We start from the raw sequence: 24,113 nt of genomic DNA, 5'->3' as shown, positions 1-24,113 counted from the left end.
CAAACAATAAGAAAACATGCCGCTACTGAACATTTTTTTTTTATCGAAAAGAATTTTTTTATATATATATATCCAACCGGCACAAAAGTTGTCGTAAGACTAAACGAGGAGATGCAGAAACATCCCAGGACTCAAGAGTCACACATGAAACTAACACCTTTCTCACCTGATAAAAGTTGCGAACTAAAGAGATACCATTAACGATAAAATAAACACTCAATATATTATTACAGGACACTCACACTCTTAATCTGCAACGCAGTCTGCAGAGTAGTGATACTAGGAGAGTTCTAACTACGGGGCAATGAGGGGGGTGAGGGGCAAGGGGAACCCAGGGCGCGGGGGAATGACGTCACGCGGGAGGGGAATGACGTCACGCGGGGAGGGGGAATGACGTCACGCGGGAGGCGTCCGCGATGTACCGCGATGTAACGCGAGGGGGTCGCGGGGAGGGGGAAGCGTCCGCGATTTTGGTACCGGATCCGCGAGGGGTCCGCGGGGAGGGGGAAGCGTCCGCAATTTTGGAGCCGGGTCTGCGAGGGGTCCGCGGGGAGGGGGGAGCGTCCGCGATTTTGGAGCCGGGTCCGCGAGGGGTCCGCGGGGAGGGGGAGCGTCCGCGATTTTAGGGTCTGCGAGGGGTCCGCGGGGAGAGAGGAACCGCGAAAGACCGCGTGAAGCTTTATGGGTGAGGGGTCCGCGGGGAGAGAGGAACGCGAAGGAGAGCGCGAGGCACACGTGAGAGAGATGACGCAAGCGAGACGTATATGCAAGAGCGAGAGAGATAGTGCGAGATGGTTAGGTAGCGAGATGACGCGAAGGAGAGCGCGAGGCGCACGCGAGAGAGATATCGCAAGAGCGAGAGAGATAGCGGTCGCGAGATGGTTAGGTAGCGAGATGACGCGAAGGAGAGCACGAGGCGCACGCGAGAGAGATATCGCAAGAGCGAGAGAGATAGCGGTCGCGAGATGATGAGGCGATGGAGAGCGCGAGAGCTGATGCAGCGAACGAGAACGCAAAGAGAGAGGCGTTCGTAAGAGAGACTTTTTTTTAATAATATTTATAGTAATTTTTAATTAATATTTTTAATAGGAGGAAGGGGAGAGGACTTATTCTAAAATAAATACATTTTTTTTTAATATTTAAAATAATGTTTATTTATAAAATGAGTATGTGTGTGTGTATTTACAAAATGTGTGTGTGTGTGAATTTAAAATTTAAAATATTATATACATATAAAATATATTGATGGCTGCGTCATGATGATCGAACCACATGGATCGATATGATATTCCGTGACGATCGACCCATGTATCACCACTTGTGGTACGAGGCGGAGGCTGCGAGGGGTGGCTGCGAGGTGGTGGTGGGGCGGTGGCTGCGAGGCGGCTGGGCGGAACTCCTACATGACAGAAATTTTTATTAAATATATTATTATTTATTTTATTAATCAATTTATTATTTTAATAATTTATAATTGAAAAGAAATACTTACTAGGCCCATAATGGCTCCAGAACATGTTCGGGAGGATAAGGTTCCTCCCCGAACAACTGGCGAAGGCAGCACACATCATCCCATTCGCCGTCAGGGACCTCTTCCTCTATGTCGCCCCACAGCAGGTCATTATAGTATCGGTCATACTCCCGACCTATCCGCACCCACCTCGCAGCCACCACCTCACGCTCCGACTCGTACCACAAGTCATGATACATGGGTCGATCGTCACGGAATATCATATCGACCCACCTGGGTCGATCGTCATGGCGCACTCTCTCTCCAATAAATTCCATTTTAAACTGTTTAAGATGCTAACACGTCAAACGCTAAAAACTTTATGATGAACATCGCGGAGACAGACCCGCTGACGTTAAAAAGAGTAGGGGATGTATGACATAAGAATTAGCTCGAACGCTTACTCAGTACATGAGATAAGAAAACAGATGGTCCGAGACAAAGATTCCATGATGAGAATAAGCATATGAATAATATTTAAAATTGAAACCATCTTCAAACCACTTTCGAACGTCAATAGAACCACATTCGAACCACAATCAAACCTCGATCGAACCTCAATCAACCACCTTCGAACCACCTTCGAACCTCGATCAAACATCAATCAACCTCGATCGAACATCAATCGAATCACGTACATATATCGATCAACCACCTTCGAACCACTTTCGAACCATGTTCGTACCTCGATCGAACATCAATCAACCACATTCAAACCTCAATCGACTACATTTAAAAAATTATAACATAAGAATGCTGTCACATGCTGAAATTAATACGAGCACGTGTGGACATATAATACTTGTATGCGTATGAGGAAAATGAGCGAACAAAGATAATATTATTTCAATATTAATTTATTCAAAAAAAGGGTATGGCGAATCATTGCGATGACTTGACCACCAATTAAAGATTTTAAATACATTTTCTAAAGCACAATTTTTTACATGTTTATCGCAACGTAGGCTATAGATAGTATCTAAGTTGTTTAATGCAGGAATATCTTCATAGTTTGCATCCAAGGTCTCAATAATGAAACCGTTTCTCGCATCGTCCATTATATCGGTCAACCATTCTCGCTTTTCATGACCTTTTACGTACACAAGAGAGGATGTCTCTTCTTCTTCTTGTATCATACCAGCGATAGCTGTTGTAATCAAACGCTGAGCCATGCAGTATGGAACGTTTCCATCTTCCCATTGCAATCCATGATGATTTCGAGTCAACCATGAGGCTTGACGTCTCTCCGATTTTATGAGCACACCCCATGGTACGGGGCATGCGAAAAAATAATGTGAAACAATGAATCCTCTTCTCAGAATCGCCGCTTCCTTCATGATAAATCGTTTATTGAGAATAAATCCTTGCAGATCCACAAACGTCGGTACAACCATTTTGTTGCAAGAATGTTGGACGACTGATGTCGATTGTTAAAAATCTCAATCATTTATATTACATCGGAGGAGGGGATAATTGCTGATTATGTAATTTTACGAACTACGTTGGACAACGGACAATATTCGACAACACGATCATGCAAGATGAGACAATAGGCTGTAGTATTTGCCGGTACATCTTCCTTACATTCAAACTCTATTCTCACGTCCACGGTAGAATTTTTGACAGAATCATTTTGTCGCGAACAATCAATAATTGCGAGAGGGCCGCAATGTAGAAATTTCGCGATAGTTAGTACATTCTCAATATCACACCCGTAATAAGATTTGCGAAAACGAGAGTACATATCAAACAAGAGGGCGAATCTATTTTTTTCAAAATCTAAATTTAAATCATCGTAGGGATAAGATTCCGAGTTTAGATAGAGCTTTACATTGGCTAATTTACAATGATCGAATACAGTAACATCTTTTGTCATAATATTTTTTCTACCAGTCTGCAGTGCAAAGATCACATATCGCGGCTTTTCCAGCTGAGAAGCAGTTTTCACAGTCCATGAATGCTTGGTTGTACTATGTAGCAGAGGAAATTCGTATAGATCCCAAGCGCGAAAACTCATGTTTAAGAATTGCCCGCTTTCCAATGCTCGTAGCAAGGACAGTTTATTGACCTCATTCAATAGTACATGAGGCATACGCCATTGTATCTTGAGTAATTCAATAGCAGCTTCAGCAGGTCCATACAGACAATTGTTGTCGTTGCGCGAACGTATCAAAATTAATTCGTGGCGAGCATTAATCACAACACGCTTGTAATCTTCGCAAAATCCCAATAGCATGTTGAGCGGCACGCAAAAGTTGAACATACAAATTTCGTTACATGACCCATTATGTGTCATATCCCATCCAGCATTCATCAAGATTTTACTTCTCTCGGTTGTTAAAGAAACATAATTTTTCATCGTTGAAGTTATTCCAACGTTTCTGTTGCGATCAATCTCCACACCATTGAGTTCATATCGAATTTCATCAAACATGAACGCAACACAATTATTTGTTAATATCATCGTTTCATTTGCATCTATTTTAGATGTCATCAACTTTCCCTCGACATACAAAAAGCTTTCGCACGGCAACGTGTACAAATCCTGGTGGTGTATAAGTATCCGTATCTCGTCGCTATGTCCAAGCGATGTGTTAGCATATGGATTGTATGTATGTGTCTCAACCTTGACGATACGATCATCAAAGACTGGTTCACCACCAATATTCAAAATATCAATCATCTTTTCGTACGATGAATCCCAATGATTTTAAAAATTCGCGATTCAATGCGCTGAGTTTCTTTTAGTGTAACGAGATCTCTGATTATTGTCGCTCACTGCTGCAGCTGCTCTCGCAAAAGTATTGTCCCTCGTAATGTCCCTCGTAAAATTATTATCTCTCACGTGCTCCGTATCATTTAGCACGAGCATCACACGCTAATTTTGTCGACGCCGTACGTGCAATCTTACAGTAACTTCCTCTCCTCGAAAATCCAACAATCGTCCTTCTTGATCAACAATGCGTATCGTTAGATCAGTAATGCTCCGTACGACGATCGGGAGATAAATGATCTGTGCAGGCGTTTCCGATATCTCATATCCTGGCGGCACGCTCGGTGAAAATTCATGTATCGTGTGTACGCGCTTGTCATTACTGTACGCACCAGTGGTGACGCTACATTCTATACGGATAATATTCACGCTAATAATATTTATAGGTAAATCCGAATCATGCCATTTGTGAGGTTGCAATATACGATTCGACGAGAATCCCAACAACGATCCTATATTGTATGGTTTATTAAAGTTTATTCTATAGATGCATTTGATTTCGCTCTTTAGAGTATTATGATTGGCGCGAAGCGCTATTGCATCTTTATTCTGCTCTTTATTGGAAGGATATTGTGAAATTGCACGTCTCAGATACTCATCTATAGCTTGTATTTCGTATGATCCTTCGGGTATTGTAATTTCCTTGTCATCGTTATCAAAGTAAAATTTATTATTCTTAGAATTTACATTCGGAATCGTATGATAAGTTTCAAAATCTGTTAAACCGAGCTCATAATCACCATTCGATAAATCTATAGCTGGAAAGTAGCTTACAGCGAGAACGCTACTTTTGCCAGTCAACGTTAGTGTTAGCGACATGTTGTCAAACTGAATCGTGATGATGGATTGACAGGCTTTATATCAACCGTTTGAAGAAATCGTAAACACAATTGTCCACAATTATTCTGATTATAATTTTGATAGGATGTGTGATAGTATTCTATTTTCGTAACATTTAAATATTGCACCAATTCTTTGGGTGGTCGTAGATTACCAAAACTATCGAAATATATTGATCGATTTCCCCTCTTTACATATGTTACCCAATGAGTACCGGGACCATCAACGTCGTCCAAATTGACGATACCGCTCTCATTTTGTCGCACACCGTTTATCGGTAAATTATTGCGCATGAAAACACCTCTAAAGAATGGTATATGCATACGTCTTGCCAGTTGTTCTAATTGTACATTAGTTGTTACACCCACAGGCATTTTTAGCGTTTTTTTTTAACGTTTTTTTTTTCTTAGTTGAGAATCCCTGTCCACGCTTGTATGGAGCGAGATAAACTCCACGACCTTCCATAGCGCGATACGATATAGTTGCATTTCTTCAAGCTGACGTTGCGCAGCCTTGCTATCATTCACAGCCTTTGCGACTCCCGCTGCTCCACCGGCCAACGAACCGAGAACTCCCAACAATGGTAAAATTGGCAAGATACCACCACGCTTCGCCACAGGCAGTATTCGTTTCTTCTTCTTTTTCAAAGATTTTTGCACATTCATCCCCATACCGAATTTTGTCTTTGCTTTCATAGCTGCCCAAACAGTCGTAGCGGCTGCTCTTTCACCAAGAGTTGAATCTCTCGCAGTAATACGTTTTCGCGCTTTCGCAGCGAGTATATTATCAGCGTGTCGTTCTCTGAGGGCGTTGCTTTGAGAATATGCAATGTCGTGCTCGCGACACGCGGCATCCAATGGATTAATACCTCGATCACCTCTAGCCAATCGCTTTTCCAAATGAGTCCCCGGACCGCAAAACTGATAGCCGGGAATATGTAATTCGATCGGAAGCGCGTTTATCGCGCGATTAAAGAGACCACTACCTATTTTCGTTGACATTCGCTGCAATCCTTTATCATCGGCGCTGGACCGTCGATATGCGTTTGCTGCCACGGTCGATTGTAATGTTTGAAACATCGACGACAGGTCTGAATCTCTGGATCCGCCTTTATGTGTTCCGGAAGCTTGTCCCACACGTAGTGGATGTGATTTTCATATCGCAATAAAAATGCTTTTGGTACAAATTGCAGCTGTTCGGCGCTTAAACCGTGAATATCGGAAGCACTTGTTAGCAGAACAAACATTTTTTCGATACTGAGTGATTCATGGTTCCGCGCAGCTATAAATAGGCTCTCCATGACTCATTCATTCATTCGAGAGAAAACATGCGGTTCGCAATGTTTCAAATCAGCAATCGACGATAATCAAAGTTACAAATTTCGACGATAAAACACGGTTGATGTCGGATAAAGAAATACGCAGACATGGAAACATACTGCCGAATACTATACGCGGAATCATTTGCGGTCCTTCGAATTGTGGTAAAACTAACGCGTTGATTAGTTTGATAGAAAGCCCGCACGGCGTTTGCTTCGAGAACGTGTACGTATACTCGAAATCGCTTCAACAACCGAAATATCGATATTTGGAAAATTTGCTATCACCGATAGAAGAAATTGGTTATTTTACATTCTCTAATAATAGCGATGTCATTCCACCGAGTGAGGCGCTTCCGAATTCCATTTTTATCTTTGATGACATGGCATGTGACAAGCAAGATACGATAAGAGAGTACTTTGCAATGGAGCGACACTCGAGCGTCGACTGTTTCTATCTTTGTCAAACGTATGCCAAGATACCCAAGCATCTTGTACGTGACAATGCAAACTTATTAATTTTATTTAAACAAGATGGGACAAACTTGAAACATGTGTACAACGATCACGTAAATACAGATATGTCTTACAATAATTTTCGTGCATTTTGTCAGAAATGTTGGCAACATAAATATGGATTCGCAGCGATTGACAAGGACAGTCCGCTGACTAATGGACGATACAGAAAAGGATTTAATGAATTTGCAATACCGCAAAGCACTTAGTCGCTTTCGATGCATTGATCGAGCAACGTCTAAATTGCCACATGATGAATAACGATCGTGAAAAGATTGTGTTAGAGATTGCGAAAACGAGCGATTCAATCCGTAAAAAATATCGTTTCTTGAAAACTGGTAAAATGGAGGAGGACGATGCATTGGAGAGGCATTTTAAACCAATCTCTGAACCTCTGAAACAGCTTGTTGAAAATACAGTTGGTGTTGAGTCTGGTGAAGAAAAGATTGAACCATTGAGTATGCTCGGAGAGAAAAAAGAGTTTAAAACAAAGCGACCAAATATATCATTGAGCGGTATAACTTCTACTCCAAAGCGAATCAAAAGCAGGCGAATGCAACAATTATTGGATGCAACTATTTCTACTCCGATACAAGATGTACAGCCAAGGCAATTATTGCATGATAAGACATCTATCGAGGAAATTTTCGAGACTTCACCTGAATCGCTTGTGACATCAATTCAACATTCATTACAAACATCCGATGGTCAAAATTCATTGCGAAATCACCTGGGTCCACTTGCTCAAAAATATGTGGCAGCTATATTGAGTCAAGATAAAAATTCCAAGATGGATTACGTATACGGTGTTAAATTTATCGACAAAGGAATGACGCTCGGTAATAAAAATTTCGATGTGGATAAAAATGATAATATAATTATCGATGGATCAAAATACGTTGGAACAGCAGGTCTTTACGAGTTGGTTTTCAAGAAAATTCCCGACGATGAAATATATACTGCGAATGACTTGCAAAACTACAAAAGTATATTAATAAGAACAAATGCGCACAGACGAAATGGTAATGTGAATCAGCCTGTATTAGGTAACAAGGGATACAAATATAAATATATAATCGCACCATTATTCTCTGATAAAAAATCTGGAAAAGGTATACCGCGTGCTATGATCTTAAACAATAATAAGATTGATTACGTGCATTGGAATGATCCCAACGAGTTGGTAGATCGTCTGCGATTGCTCGAAGCTTCACGTCAAGCCGGCAACAACGCCCACAGCAATGAAATATTATCGATTATCGAGGAACTTTACGAAGTTGGTATTATTATAAAATAAGTTATACATCCACGATACGAGTCAGTCTGTCAATATTAGTGGTATCGAAATGTCGATTAATAAATTTGGATTATTACTTGGAACGTCGAATAATAATTCATATTATCAATGGGATGGATTACTAAGAAATTACGTGCGCGATAATACTCTGTGTCTAACAGCCTCCGGCTATGACGCAAGGTCGCGCAAGATACGACGTGTAGCGCAACCGGAAGATGATAATGACGCAGCCAACAAACGATATGTCGAAGCGAGTGTCAAGCTTTTGAGAGATCAACAGAAAGAAATTGAGAAAAAAATAATCAGGCTTGAAAGGAATATGCAGGCGCTATTATTAACGCTGGATAAAATGGCTGTAACGCAGACTACATCAAAAGATACATAAAGAACTGTACGTGAAAATTATATCACATTATTACAAATATGCCTCGATCAAACACCTCTGAAAAGCAGTTACTCGTGGAGGAATTGCACGCTCCAGCGAGAAGAAATTTTCCGCGTAGACGTGTCATAGTACATGGATACGACGACCTGTGGCAAGCTGACGTGGTCGAGATGCGTCCTTATGCAAGAGTAAACAAAGGATACAATTACATACCGTCATCGATGTGTTGAGCAAGTATGCATGGGCCCTGCCGCTCAAGAATAAGAGCGGACGCGAAACAGCTGACGCTATCGCTGAGATAATTCGAGATAGCAAGAGATGTCCGAGAAACATACAAACCGATAGAGGAAAAGAATTTTACAATGCAAATGTGCAGAAACTCGTAAAAAAACACAACATCAATCATTACTCGACGTATTCTGTTATGAAAGCCTCAGTAGTGGAACGATTTAATCGTACTTCAAAGAACAATATGTGGAAAATGTTTACACAATTAACGAAAAATTAAATTTTCGTTAATAACTTACGCAATAAAACATCGCGTTAGGTTCTACGGCCGATATATATATATATATATATATATATATATATGATATGTTGATTTCGAGAACCGATTAATATTCTAAATATTGTTTGTTTACGCCTGGGCCTAAATACGGCGGTAGTTAGTTAGAAGGCACTGAGAGAAGTATCGTTTCGGAAGGTCTGAATAGCTCAGTTGGAAGAGCAGTCGCCCGGCAAGCGAAAGGTCTCGGGTTCGATTCCCGATTCAGCCGACTTTCGGACCGATATTTTTCTCGCCTATTTCTTTACAGGGGGGTTATAAAAGGGGAACATAGGAATAGAGATCTCAACCATAAGATACTATTCCTAATTAACGAAAAATTAAATTTTCGTTAATAACTTACGCAATAAAACATCGCGTTAGGTTCTACGGCCGATATATATATATATATATATATATATATATATATGATATGTTGATTTCGAGAACCGATTAATATTCTAAATATTGTTTGTTTACGCCTGGGCCTAAATACGGCGGTAGTTAGTTAGAAGGCACTGAGAGAAGTATCGTTTCGGAAGGTCTGAATAGCTCAGTTGGAAGAGCAGTCGCCCGGCAAGCGAAAGGTCTCGGGTTCGATTCCCGATTCAGCCGACTTTCGGACCGATATTTTTCTCGCCTAATTCTTTACAGGGGGGTTATAAAAGGGGAACATAGGAATAGAGATCTCAACCATAAGATACTATTCCTAATTAACGAAAAATTAAATTTTCGTTAATAACTTACGCAATAAAACATCGCGTTAGGTTCTACGGCCGATATATATATATATATATGATATGTTTACACTTAATGGTAACTACAAGTGAATCGACGCGCTGTCCCGACTCGTTGCAGAGTACAATGCGCGAAAACATCGCACTATCGGTATGAAACCTATCGATGTTACTCCGGAGATTGCCGAAAAACTTTTAAATACGGTATACAGTAACATAAAAATTGCTGCTCCGGCAAGATTCAAAATAGGCTGTCAGGTACGCGTGAGTAAATTCAAGACCGTCTTCGAAAAAGGTTTTACACCAAATTGGACTACTGAAATATTTAAAATTATCAAAGTGCAGAAAACTAATCCTGCGACATATATACTTGAAGATTTGCGCGGAAATTCCGTCGCCGGAGGATTCGCTATATTCGCCCAGCGTTCGAATGGAGAACCGCACCCATACGTTTTCGGCGTGCGCGTAATCGTTCTCGGATACAGTGTCGCCGGTCAAGGAACTATAAAACGATTCGCGCGGTGGTAGACACGTATCATGCAACCTTTCAAAACAGTTGATGTATTCATACGGAAAGACACCTTTCCGTGTTAATAAATTGAAATTTTCGGTAGATAAATTTTGAAATTCCGATTGTAAAATTTTGAGTTTGTCTTTATTCAAAAAAGATGCCAATTTGTCGAGACTTGTGAGAAATTTATATGAATCGATGAAACGTAATTTAATATTTCTGGATTTATCTTCTGCAAATTGAACACTTTTTGTAAATGATATATATTTTTCTTTAGTTATTGGAAGTAATTCGATTCCCCCTTCGAACGCTGTAGCTATTTCCTTAATTATGAAATGTGAGTCGTAACCGGATAAATTATGAAATACTATTGGAATACAAAAAGAGTTTTTATAATTTAGATTACAATTTGAGTGCGCGGGACCTCTGTACCGCCCGGTCAGATGGCAATGATCGCGTACGCGTGTATCGTTATCTTGCATGAATGGTTTCTCACATATATGACAATGTGTTGCGCTATGAAATTTTTCCCGCTCGTCTGATGTTAAATTTACCATGGGGACATTAGTTGCTAAAATATTCTTTACGCGTATCGCTAAATTTTGTAGTTGTTTGGAAAACCACGAAACGCAATCTACACTACGACGAGAATAATATTCGGATAACGAATCGTCATATGAGCAATGTACATAATATGCTATACTAAATACTTGGTGATGTTGGTATAAATTCTTTTCTTCTTCCTTCTTATTCGTCTTTGTCAGCACACATTCGAGGTCTGCGTATACGACAAAAGGAAGTCGTTCTTTGCGATTAAAGTTGTTGAACGCGAGCCACTTGTCCTTATCGCTCGGTAACCGGATAGCGCAGTCATTCATTTCTCCGCAGTCTACCATATGTGACTGCAACTTGTCCTCAGACCCGAAATAATGCATACATCTGTAAAATTACAATTATAAACAATTTTATTTTATATACATATATAATTTACAATAAATATAATTTGCAATAAATATACATACCGATCGCAGATATATTTTTGACCATTATGTTTGCTCAATTGTGAGCTCACGAGCCGGGAGAGATTCTTGATGCATGTGAAATGTCCAATGTTGTTGCTGCCTTCCACGTACAGCAAGTTGACGTGTCTGACTTTCTTCTGCTCGCTGAGACGCATTGGGACAATGTTCTTTTCTTCGATATAGTAAACGTTGATGGTGATGTTATTTGCCAGTTCAAACTTTTTAATTTGATTCACAGTCACTGGAAACTCAATGTCCTGGAGATTCAACACTGTTGTGTAATGTGGATATGAAGATTCTAGTTGCACATTTCTTTCTGCGGGGTACAGAGCAGCGACCACCGCCCACGCGAAACATGCATTGTCTTTAGATTGCACGTTCACTACAGCTCTTTTGTTCATTATTTCTCGCGGCAATTTAACATGGCATCCCGCGCGCATTGGATTATACTTGTTTATATTTACAGTTAAATTGTTTATTCGCGATAATGCCCAACCACTATCACGTTCTTGAAATTCTTCTAGCGATGCTAGTGTGGGCTCGATAACGCGGCGTTTGTACCAATCATGTAAATCGGAGGTGCGAAAGATTTCAAAGTTTTTAGTGTTGACACTTTTATTAGCGCGCTTATCGCCTGACACAAACTCACCATTAAATATAGTGTTCACTTTTACACTAATGTGTTTTTGCAACACTTTTTGCACATGTTCGATCACAATGTCTTTGGCATCCTCTAGAAATTGACGAGGTTCGATGTGGTTGCTGTTTATCACCGCACCAGTCAAGATGCGGCTCTCGAACGCCGTATCAATCTCTCGCCATATGAGTCCGATGTCTCGCGAACTGCTTCCGGCACCTGCGTGTACAAAACGTCTGCGTACCGAATTCTTCAACCCTTCGAGACGTGCGATTTGGGAGACAAGCGATTGTCGAACTCCGATCGGTAATCGTGGACGTTTTATTCGACTTTGTTCTTCCAGTGATTCGATGTATTCGTCACATTGCTGCTCCCACACAATATATTATTCTACCGAATTCACCCTTGCGGCTTGCTCCAACAAACTTGCTTCCAATTGTGCCATTTTTGAGATGCTCTTGCTGAACCTCTGACAATGATACTAACATAGTATGCCTCTTTACCATCCTTTTTATTTAATCATAGAGATCATTGGCACTCGAGTATGTTGCACTTTGTGATTTTGTTACGTACGAATGATGTATCGACCTTGAAATTGATACATTTTTTGCACATTTCGCGAGATTCATCTCAAGATGAGAGCGGCCGTACATTGGCGCTCAAAAATTTTAATTATGTTGCATTTTCTTGTGATTTTGTTACATACGTTTTGAACACCTGGGGATGATATCATAGCAGCCGTACATTGACGCTTGAAATTGATACATTTTTGTACATTTCGCGAGATTCATCTCAAGATGAGAGCTGCCGTACATTGGCGCTCGAAAATTTTAATTATGTTGCATTTTCTTGTGATTTTGTTACGTACGTTTTGAACACCTGGGGATGATATCATAGCAGCCGTACATTGACGCTTGAAATTTTGAATATGTTGCATTATTTTACATTTAATATTTCATTGAGGATGATGTCATAGCAGTCGTACATTGACGCTTGAAATTTTGGATATGTTGCAGTATTTTACATTTAATATTTCATTGAGGATGATGTCATAGCAGCCGTGCATCGGCGCTTGAAATTTTGAATATGTTGCATTATTTTACATTTAATATTTCATTGAGGATGATGTCATAGCAGTCGTACATTGACGCTTGAAATTTTGGATATGTTGCATTATTTTACATTTAATATTTCATTGAGGATGATGTCATAGCAGCAGCTGTGCATCGGCGCTTTGATTGGTTGAAAATAATTTTGCGTCAGCAATAATCCCCACCCCATTGCTTTGTATCAATAAAAACTTGTAATAATGATTTAGTATTGTATCAATCACTTGATTGAAAAGGTTCTTTTAAAATGTACTCCGCCAGCATGAATTATTACGTTCCAGTACAAGAGAGCAATGTTTTGTACAAGAAGAAATGTGACAAGTAAGTTTCAATATTATCTGTTAAATGAATTTTTCAATAAACAACTTTTTTTTTGTTGTTAAATAATTATTTTCAATAAAATTTTTGTAGCGCTTCATCTCATCGTGCGGCTCGTATACTTGGAAGAAGATACGTCTTAACCCCAACATCATACAAATATTTGGAAATAGGAATCAGCGTCGGAATAATATCCTATGTGGAATTGGCTCTCGGTGATAATCGAGGCAATCAAATAATATTACCCATTGAAACATGGAAATCTCTAATGCGGAAACGAGCAGACATTGAGCAGCTAACTGAAACTCCGCTATGGATTAGTGATCTAACACTCGAAGCGGTTAACATGTATACTTCAAAAATTATAAAAATTACTTCATCTGATAATTCTTTGTACATGAAACCATCAACGTTACTACATTTATTCGATTTCGACAAATGTATTGATCATATGTATTCCTGGCTGTGTGAGAATACTCATAGTGTTAATGAAAAATTTAAGCAATTTGTAAATATTTTACAATGTGATAATATCCACGATGTGAGCAATGCCGCATAGGCGATACGTGCTAGTAATATGTTTAATAACGAATCACTTATAGATTGTGAATTGATAACTTGTGCTATAAATGAAATTATTTATAATGCTTGCAACAAATAAATTATTTTACTGTTAAACTGTGTTTAATTATTTCTTTCCCGCCCCTGTTCTATATGTATATGAATAGTATGATGTGCACATGCATTATCAGCAAAACTCTTCAAAAAAAAAAATGATGAGCTAGATGATACTCCAGTTAGAACAGAGAGATGAAGAGAGATGTAGAATTAAAATCAAGAGGGGAGCAACATTATAATATATGTGTCGTGTCATAGAGTAGCAGACTTATACTCACATGCTCGTGCTGTGCGGTTGCATGAAACTGTAAGATATACTCTAATTGAAGGGAAAACGTGTTGTAAAGATGTTAACTCTGGAGGAATACATTGCATCGCTGGAAAAAGATGTGTTAAAATTTGCTGCTCGGTTTGAAAAAAAAAATTTTGCAGTGCGTCCGACTGAAAGTGATAAAGTGAGTTATAGTAAATGGGAGTTGGAGTGCGATGGATGTATCGACTTGTTAGAAGGAAAATGCCCACAAAAACTAATGAGAATTTTCGTAATGAAAATCAACCCAAAGAAATTATTAATTGGAAATTTGCAGTCACGGACCGCTCGAATCGCGCGACTTGAAGAAATAAGAAGATCGCTACGCAGACGTTACTTAAGCGTAGATACCAATGTTCCAGCACTATCGACAAACACTCCAATAAATTCAATCGTGCAGGCAATACACGGGCGTGAAATAGGTTTTAAAAAACGTCACACGAAAAACCTGTATGATTGCATCTTTACGCATAATTTGTATCATTCTCCACTCGACTATTTTGATTGGCGAGTTCAAAATTTCTGTGTAACAGAACTCAATCCTGGTTGTATGGCAAACGAGTTTTGGTAAGTCTCATTAATTTTATAATAACTAAATTAAAATATTTAAAAATTATTAAATTAATAAAAAAAAAACTTTTTTTTTTGTTATGCAGAAACTGCATCCACCTCGCCCTGCCGCCTCACAGCCACCGCCCCACCACCACCTCGCAGCCACCACCTCGCAGCCTCCGCCTCGTACCACAAGTGGTGATACATGGGTCGATCGTCACGGAATATCATATCGACCCATGTGGTTCGATCATCATGACGCAGCCATCAATATATTTTATATGTATATAATATTTTAAATTTTAAATTCACACACACATTTTGTAAATACACACACACACATACTCATTTTATAAATAAACATTATTTTAAATATTTAAAAAAAATGTATTTATTTTAGAATAAGTCCTCTCCCCTTCCTCCTATTAAAAATATTAATTAAAAATTACTATAAATATTATTAAAAAAAAGTCTCTCTTACGAACGCCTCTCTCTTTGCGTTCTCGTTCTCTGCATCAGCTCTCGCGCTCTCCATCGTCTCATCATCTCGCGACCGCTATCTCTCTCGCTCTTGCGATATCTCTCTCGCGTGCGCCTCGCGCTCTCCTTCGCGTCATCTCGCTACCTAACCATCTCGCGACCGCTATCTCTCTCGCTCTTGCGATATCTCTCTCGCGTGCGCCTCGCGCTCTCCTTCGCGTCATCTCGCTACCTAACCATCTCGCACTATCTCTCTCGCTCTTGCATATACGTCTCGCTTGCGTCATCTCTCTCACGTGTGCCTCGCGCTCTCCTTCGCGTTCCTCTCTCCCCGCGGACCCCTCACCCATAAAGCTTCACGCGGTCTTTCGCGGTTCCTCTCTCCCCGCGGACCCCTCGCAGACCCTAAAATCGCGGACGCTCCCCCTCCCCGCGGACCCCTCGCGGACCCGGCTCCAAAATCGCGGACGCTCCCCCCTCCCCGCGGACCCCTCGCAGACCCGGCTCCAAAATTGCGGACGCTTCCCCCTCCCCGCGGACCCCTCGCGGACCCGGTACCAAAATCGCGGACGCTTCCCCCTCCCCGCGACCCCCTCGCGTTACATCGCGGTACATCGCGGACGCCTCCCGCGTGACGTCATTCCCCCTCCCCGCGTGACGTCATTCCCCTCCCGCGTGACGTCATTCCCCCGCGCCCTGGGTTTCCCTCGCCCCTCACCCCCCTCATTGCCCCGTAGTTAGAACTCTCCTAGTATCACTACTCTGCAGCATCCGCGAATCAACGCGAGAAGAATCGACCGTATGAAATAACGGAATTCAAGTATAGCCCAGGGATATACTTTGAGCAAATTGGTCAACTACACTATTCCAAGAAAACATGGAAATTAGTAGTAAAATTAGACCTAGCACCTCTAAACTACAGACAGGAACAAATAAAAAGTTATCTAAAACAAACAGAAACAATGTGCGTTTCAACTATTTTGCGACTCCCTTATTATAAGAATATATGTATCAATTCAAATAATATCGCGAAACGAAAATTAAAATATTTGAATAACATAATGAATCAAATCAACACTATATACAAAAGACCTATGAACAAACGTCGAGGACTAATAGACGGAATAGGCTCAATAGCGAAAACATTATTCGGGACCATGGACGCAAATGACGAAAAACGACGATAAACGAACAGCTAGAATTATTAGAAAATAATCGACAAGTAACAGAACACGCGATTAGAAACCAATTAAAATTAGTAAATGCTACTGTAGCGCATTTAGATAAATTAGAAAATATAATTGAACATAACGAAAAAATATTGCGAAAAACCATAACCGAATCTATTTCTTTAGAGGAAATACGTGACCATTTCAGGGCCATAGATACAATTATAATAGAGACAATTATAAGCGAATTAGTAAAGGACGCAGAAAATATAATGGAATATTTAACATATATACGAAAAGGCGAGATGCACCCTAAATTAATGCCAATTAATGACATTGTAATTCATTTAAAAGAAGCGGCAGCGCAACTGCCTGAAGGATTATATTTTCCTTTTAAAGTCCGCACAGACGACTGGTCAGCGATAGAAGAAAACACTGCGATAACAGCGTACTGTGATCCGACAACAATATATACTATTTTGCGTTTCCCTTTAATTGCGCAACCGACCTATGATATTGTAAAAGTAATAAAATTCCCCACACCATCCTATAATAATGTATACAATTATATCAAAATAGATAATCAAATAATTGTTATAGATAAAGAAAAATTAACATATGCGACAATGACGGAAAGCGAATTACGAAATTGTAATAAAATTAATACACAATATGTATGTAAACGCAATTCACCTGTACACCGCGTAGATTTAGACGCACCATGCGAAATTCAAATGTATACGCAGCGACAACATTATCAGAGCAAATGTAATGTAAGACACTATGTCTCGACCCACATGTTATGGATAGCATTACACCAAGAGCACACTTGGTTATACTCGACGGACGCCGAACAAACGATAACCATACAATGTGACGGTCAGCTCGAAAATAAAATAATAAGAATTACCGGCGAAATTACGCTAAACGGAAATTGTAAACTGACAACACCAGACACAATAATAGAAACAGAAGAAAAAACATACGAAACCGTTCTAGAAACCTTTCTACCTAGTATCAATATAACAATTCCAAGAGACGGAAATATAACAAGACATAACGAAGACACGCTAGAAAACATCTCACAACATCGCTTAGAATTAACAAACCTCAAAGCCAAATTGACAGACATAGATAACGACTTACAAAACAACGAACAAAATTTCTACGCAACGAAACAATTTATCTATCCGATGACATCTAGCGGAATAATAATAATATTAATTATAATAACCATTATAGTATTTTGGATAATAATACGACAAAGAAATAAAAACAAAAGACGACCATCAGTTAGGATAGTCGATGACTTTGGCATACCAAGATCAATATTAAAAAGAAGCCAAAGTACTAGATTTTAGAAATAAGAAACGATTATTATAAAACTAAATTGTAAACGGGAATTATAATTGTACGTAGCATTAGAAATAATTTTAACATAAGATAAGAAAGGAAGCGAAAAACTTCTTACCTCCGTTTTTCTTTTTTTTACGGGGGAGGGATGTTATAGCCCGAACTATAACCAGTAATTATTAGGAATAAGAATATTATAAAACATTTTTACTTATAAACGAGCGCTCTAGCCAAGCGCTCGTCGAACGAAAAAAACGCTGCTAACGCAGCGAAACACGCACGAAGCACGGAAATCGCGAGCTGCAAGCGAAGGCCAGGGACTTCGACCTGCTTCGCTTGCATTTAGACCAAAAACGCGTGAATATTACTAACCAATCGGGGACTTGTTTCCAAGGGCCTCGCCCGTTGAAAATCAAAGAACAAAAGAAGATATAAGACGGAGAGCCCGCCCGCGAAGGCAGTCTCGAATACAATTCCTAAACATTAAGACGTGGTCGCTAATAAGAATCCGGAACATCAGGACGAGACTCACTAATAAAAATCTGAATCATTAAGAAGAATTACTAATAAACGCTCGTTAGCCAAACATCGAATGTTACGCGAATATATATATATATATTTAGAGAAAGGACGAGAAATAAAGTGAAACCAAATTTAATCAGAAATAAAAGTGTATTTTAAGAGAAAGAAAAAAGTACAACACTCCTAACTTCCTACAAAGTCCTGCACGACCCGAGAATCCTCATCCTTAATTCGGCCCCAGTGCCTTGCTGGAGGCACACAACAATTGTGTTTTTAATGAAATCCCGAAATTTCATGCCATAAAAAATGCGAGTCTTGATCCCATGCATGACTTATTCGAAGGAATATGTAGATATGAAATAGCTAAAATCTTGAACTTTCTAATAAATAGAGAACATTTTTTTCCCCTTGAAATTTTTAATGCTCGCCTAAAACGTTTCGATTGTAGTCAAAAGTTTGGAAAAAATATACCAATCTCAATATCTAGTAACGCTCTTAGTACACAAAATTTAATTATTTCAGCATCAGAAATGGTTTTTTTAATTGAAAATCTTGGTATTCTGATCGGTGATCTGGTGCCCATAAATAATACTGCTTGGGAAGTTTTCCTCGCGTTGCGAGAAATTATAAATATTATAATGAGTCCATCATTTACCTCTGAAACAATTCAACTTCTTGAAATTTTAATATCAGAACACCATTTACTGTATATAGAAGTTTTTGCGGAATCACTGAAACCTAAACATCATTTCCTTGTACATTACCCCCGATTATTAAGAAGATTAGGACCACTCAAACATTTATCTTGCTTTCGTTTCGAAGCGAAGCACAAGCAATTCAAAGAGAATGCGAAAACTATAAGATGCCGCAAAAATTGCCCGTACTCTTTGGCACTAAAACATCAACTTATTCTGTCACACAGATTTCTTAGTAAAAAAGGATTTTCTGACCGATTAAGTTTGGGACCTATACTATGTCAAGAATTAATTGATACCTGATTATCTTGATTTCAAAAATACACTCCCATGGAATATTCAATATGAATATGTACTCGACACTTGGATAAAATTAAACGGTATTGCTTATCATAAAAATATGGCTGTAGCAATGCATATGAATGACAATATTATTGTCTTTGGCAAAATTCATTATATAATTATTTATAATATGCGCCAAATAGCCTTTATATGTACAGAATTTCATACTAAAGCTATGAACAGGCATTACTGCGCATTTGAAATAATTAAGAAACCTGTTTGGAAATTTATCGAGCTAAAAAAAGATTTATTTTCTTATATTCCGCAAAATGTTCACATGATGAGCGATGGTAATTTATATATTTTATGCGAATTTTAAATATATATATATATATATATGTATACACATACATAGAAATATATTATATATGTAATAAATAAAAATATGTTTGTAATAAATGAATATATTGTCTACATTTATGGACTTTTTAGTTCTTCTAACACATTATTTTTTCGCATGTCCCGTATCATGGCGTGTGCTTACACAATCTGAAAGACGTCAAACCTCATGGTTGATCAGAAATCACCATAAACTGCAATGGGAAGAGGGAAACGTTCCATATAGCATGGCTCAGCGTTTGGTTACAACAGCTATCGCTGGCGGGGTACATGAAGGAGAAGAGTCATCCTCTCTCGTGTACGTAAAAGGACTTGAAAAGCAAGAATGGTTGACCGATATATTGGACGATGCGAGAAACGGTTTCACTATTGAGACCTTGGATGCAAACTATGAAGATATTCCTGCCTTAAGCGAATTAGATCCTACATATAGCCTACGTTGTGAAAAACATGTAAAAAATTGTGCTTTGCAAAATGTATTTAAAACATTTAATTGGTGGTTGAATCATCGCAATGAATCACCACACCCTTTTTTTGAATAAATTAATATTAAAATAATATTCTCTTTGTTCTCTCATTTTCCTCATACACATACAAGTATTATATGTCCGCACGTGCTCGTATTAATTTCAGTATGCGACAGCATTCTTATGTTATAATTTTTAAATGTAGTCGATTGAGGTTTGAATGTGGTTGATTGATGTTCGATCGATGTTCGAAGGTTGTTGATTGATGTTTGATCGAGGTTCGAAGGTGGTTTAAAAGTGGTTCGAAGGTGGTACGAACGTGGTTCGAAAGTGGTTCGAAGGTAGTTGATCGAGGTACAAACGTGGTTTGAAAGTGGTTCGAACGTGGTTGATCGAGGTACGAACATGGTTGATCGAGGTACGAACGTGGTTGATCGAGGTACGAACGTGGTACGAACGTGGTTCGAAAGTGGTTTGAAGGTGGTTGATCGAGGTACGAACGTGATTCGAAAGTGGTTTGAAGGTGGTTGATCGAGGTACGAACGTGGTTCGATTGATGTTCGATTGATGTTTGATCGAGGTTTGAATGTGGTTCCAAGGTGGTTCGAAGGTTGATCGAAGTACGAAAGTGGTTCGATTGATGTTCGAAGGTGGTTGATTGATGTTTGATAGAGGTTCGAATGTGGTTTGAAGGTGGTTCAAAGGTGGTTCGAAGGTGGTTTGCATATTATAATTCGTTTTATGAACAGCCGTTGACTTTAATTTTTATGCTAACTTTTGTCTTTTTATCTAAAGTAACTAAACTTTATATTTTATCCTATGTAACATTATATTTTATCTCCTACTTTTCCTACCGAGAGCGGGTCTGTCTCCGCGATGTTTGTCATAAAGTTTTTAGCGTTTGACGTGTCAGTGTTTAAAACACTTAAAAAAAAGAAAAAAAACAATGGAATTTATTGGAGAGATAGTGCGCCATGACGATCGGCCCAGGTGGGTCGATATGATATTTCGCGATGATCGACCCATGTATCACGACTTGTGGTATGAGTCGGAGCGTGAGGTGCGTATTAGGTGGGTGCGGATAGGTCGAGAATATGACCGATTTTATAATGACCAGCTGTAGGGTGACATGGAGGAAAAGGTCCCTTACGGTGAATGGGACGATGTATGCTGCCTTCGCCAGTTGTTCGGGGAGGAACCTTGCAGCCGGAAGTAAGGCTGCACAGGATGGAGCCAACCAGGGGAAACACCGGAAGGACCAGGACCCCGTGGAGGTCGCCGAGCCGATCGCCGAGCCGACCGCTAAGTCAGCAACCGGACGAGGAACGGGTCGAGGACTCACCGAGGGATCCGAGATCAGTGGAGGGACCTGCCCGGGTTAACCCCGAGATAGCCTACGGCCAAGGCCAACAAGGTACGGGACAGTCGGTACTTACCCAAGACCCACCGTCGGTATAGGGTAAGTTACCGACCGAGAGGTAACCCGTTGGGAGCTTACCGACGAGGATACCGACCGCGGATAATACCGACCGCGGGAGCAACAAGCCAAACCTAGTGGTAAACACAGTGCTTACCACCCGCAAGACTTACCATATGGTAAAGGTCGGTCACAAAAGCAATATACTCATAGGTTAAGATAATTAAGCTAAGTACGCGAGATATTGTTATGTACGCGAAAAACGAACGGTATGATTTGTTTTTTCTCTTTAGTTTAATCTAGCGTAATTGATGTTACCTGCTACGAGCGTTTTTTAAAGATAGTTACCCAGCGAGGGTAAACCCTAGTTTAAGAAAGATACGCAGATGAACGGCGCATGCGTAAGCCATCAGGCGTGCGACTCTGGAGGGGATAGCCCTTATATAATGGAGAGAGCATCGAGCGGAGAGGCCTTTTGTCGAAAAGACATGACGGATGTAACATGTGCAAAAGGTCCGCAGGAGTAATCGCGTCACAAGAGTTTATTTTATATAGAGTTACGCGATTCGCGATAAGCGTTTGAATTATTTAGTTTGTGTTCGAAGTTTATATATATATATTTTATTAAAATTAAATATATTTTATATATTTAAAAAATATTAAGTGTTCTAATAATCCGATCCATTTCCTGGTGCGCGAGTGAACTCTCGTGCCATCCTGGGTTTCCGAGCAGTCTTCGGGAAATCCTAGAGGACAATAGTTATCGTTAACTAACAGGGAAAAGGTGGTGACGCAATTGTTGCGTCATTCAGCGGTGACCGTTGACAGCGGCCATTGTGATTCCTTTGTCCGGAGACAAAGGCAACTACGCAGCGAAGTTGCGAAGGGGTTCTCAATCTGGGGATCCAAAGTGAGAGATCGGGAACGTGAGGACGACATCCTGGCTAAATATCCTTGTCCGTGAAGGGTCAAACGGACTGGCGACCGTAACAACTAAGGTAGGAAACCTGTGTTTTCCAAATCCCATACTCTCGAATCTTTTCGTCCAGTCACAACCTTATCCTCCCGAACCTGTCCCGGAACCATTATGGGTATAGTAAGTATTTCTCTTCAATTATAAATTATTAAAATAATAAATTGATTAATAAAATAAATAATAATATATTTAATAAAAAATTTCTGTCATGTAGGAGTTCCGCCCTGCCGCCTCGCAGCCACCGCCCCACCACCTCGCAGCCACCACCTCGCAGCCTCCGCCTCATACCACAAGTCGTGATATATGGGTCGATCATCGCGAAATATCATATCGACCCACCTGGTTCGATCATCATAACGCAGCCATCATAGTATTTTATATTATATTATATATTTTAAATTTTTAAATTTACACACACACACACAAAATTGTATGATTGCACACACACACACACACAGTTATATAATAAATATTATTTTAAATATTAAAAAATATATAATTTATTTTAGAATAGGAAATCTCCTTTCCTCTTATCTCTCCCTCTCTCCTTTTCTCCTATTAAAATCTTATTAATTAAAAAATATTAAATTATTATTAAGAATATTAAAATATTATTAAAAATTCTCTCTCGCGTGAGCCTCGCGCTCTCCTTCGCGTGCGTCATCTCGCTCGCGTGCAGCTCGCGCTCTCCTTCGCGTCATCTCCTCGCTGTGCTACCTCTCGACATATCTCGCACGTGCGCTTCGCGCTCTCCTGCGTCATCTCTCTTGCGATATGTCTCTCGCGTGCGCCTCGCGCTCTCCTTCGCGTTCCTCTCTCCCCGCGGACCCCTCACCCAAAAAGCTTCATGCGGTCTTTCGCGGATTCCTCTTTCCCCGCGAACCCCTCACCCATAAAGCTCCTCGCAGTCTTTCGCGGATTCCCCTCTCCCTGCAGACCCCTCACCAATAAAGCTTCATGCGGTCTTTCGCGGACGCTTCCCCCTCCCCGCGGACCCCTCGCGGACCCTAAACATCGCAGACGCCTCCCCCTCCCTGCGGACCCCGCACCGACATCGCGTTCCCCCTCCCCGCGGACCCGGCACCTACATCGCTGACGCCTTCCCTCTCCCCGCGTGACGTCATTTCCCCGCGCCCGCGGAACGGGGTGAATGACCTAAACTGGGTTAAAACTCTCATAGTATCACTACTCATTTGTTATCATTATTTTATTTTCTATGGATTGGTATCCGTAGGTGATCTCTGTATATATACTTAGCAGACAAATTTAATATTTCTTATTTTTATTTATTATGCAATCATTAAAAAATTGTTTGGGCAAGTTTAGGAATATAGTCTCATATAGTTTAAGAAATAA

The 24,113-nt window shown here is 40.0% G+C and overlaps 1 pseudogene; it reads right to left on the bottom strand.

Annotated features, from left to right (window-relative positions):
* Nucleotides 1-1,491: 1,491 nt before the first annotated feature.
* LOC145946276 (uncharacterized) lies at nt 1,492-12,535 on the bottom strand (annotated as a pseudogene).
* Between the last annotated feature and the right edge of the window lie 11,578 nt (nt 12,536-24,113).

Source organism: Prenolepis imparis, unplaced genomic scaffold (assembly GCF_030444845.1).
Source record: "Prenolepis imparis isolate NDT839.2.m4 unplaced genomic scaffold, iyPreImpa1.0 SCAF_15, whole genome shotgun sequence".
NCBI lineage: Eukaryota > Metazoa > Arthropoda > Insecta > Hymenoptera > Formicidae > Prenolepis > Prenolepis imparis.
This window is presented reverse-complemented; position numbering and strand designations above follow the sequence as displayed.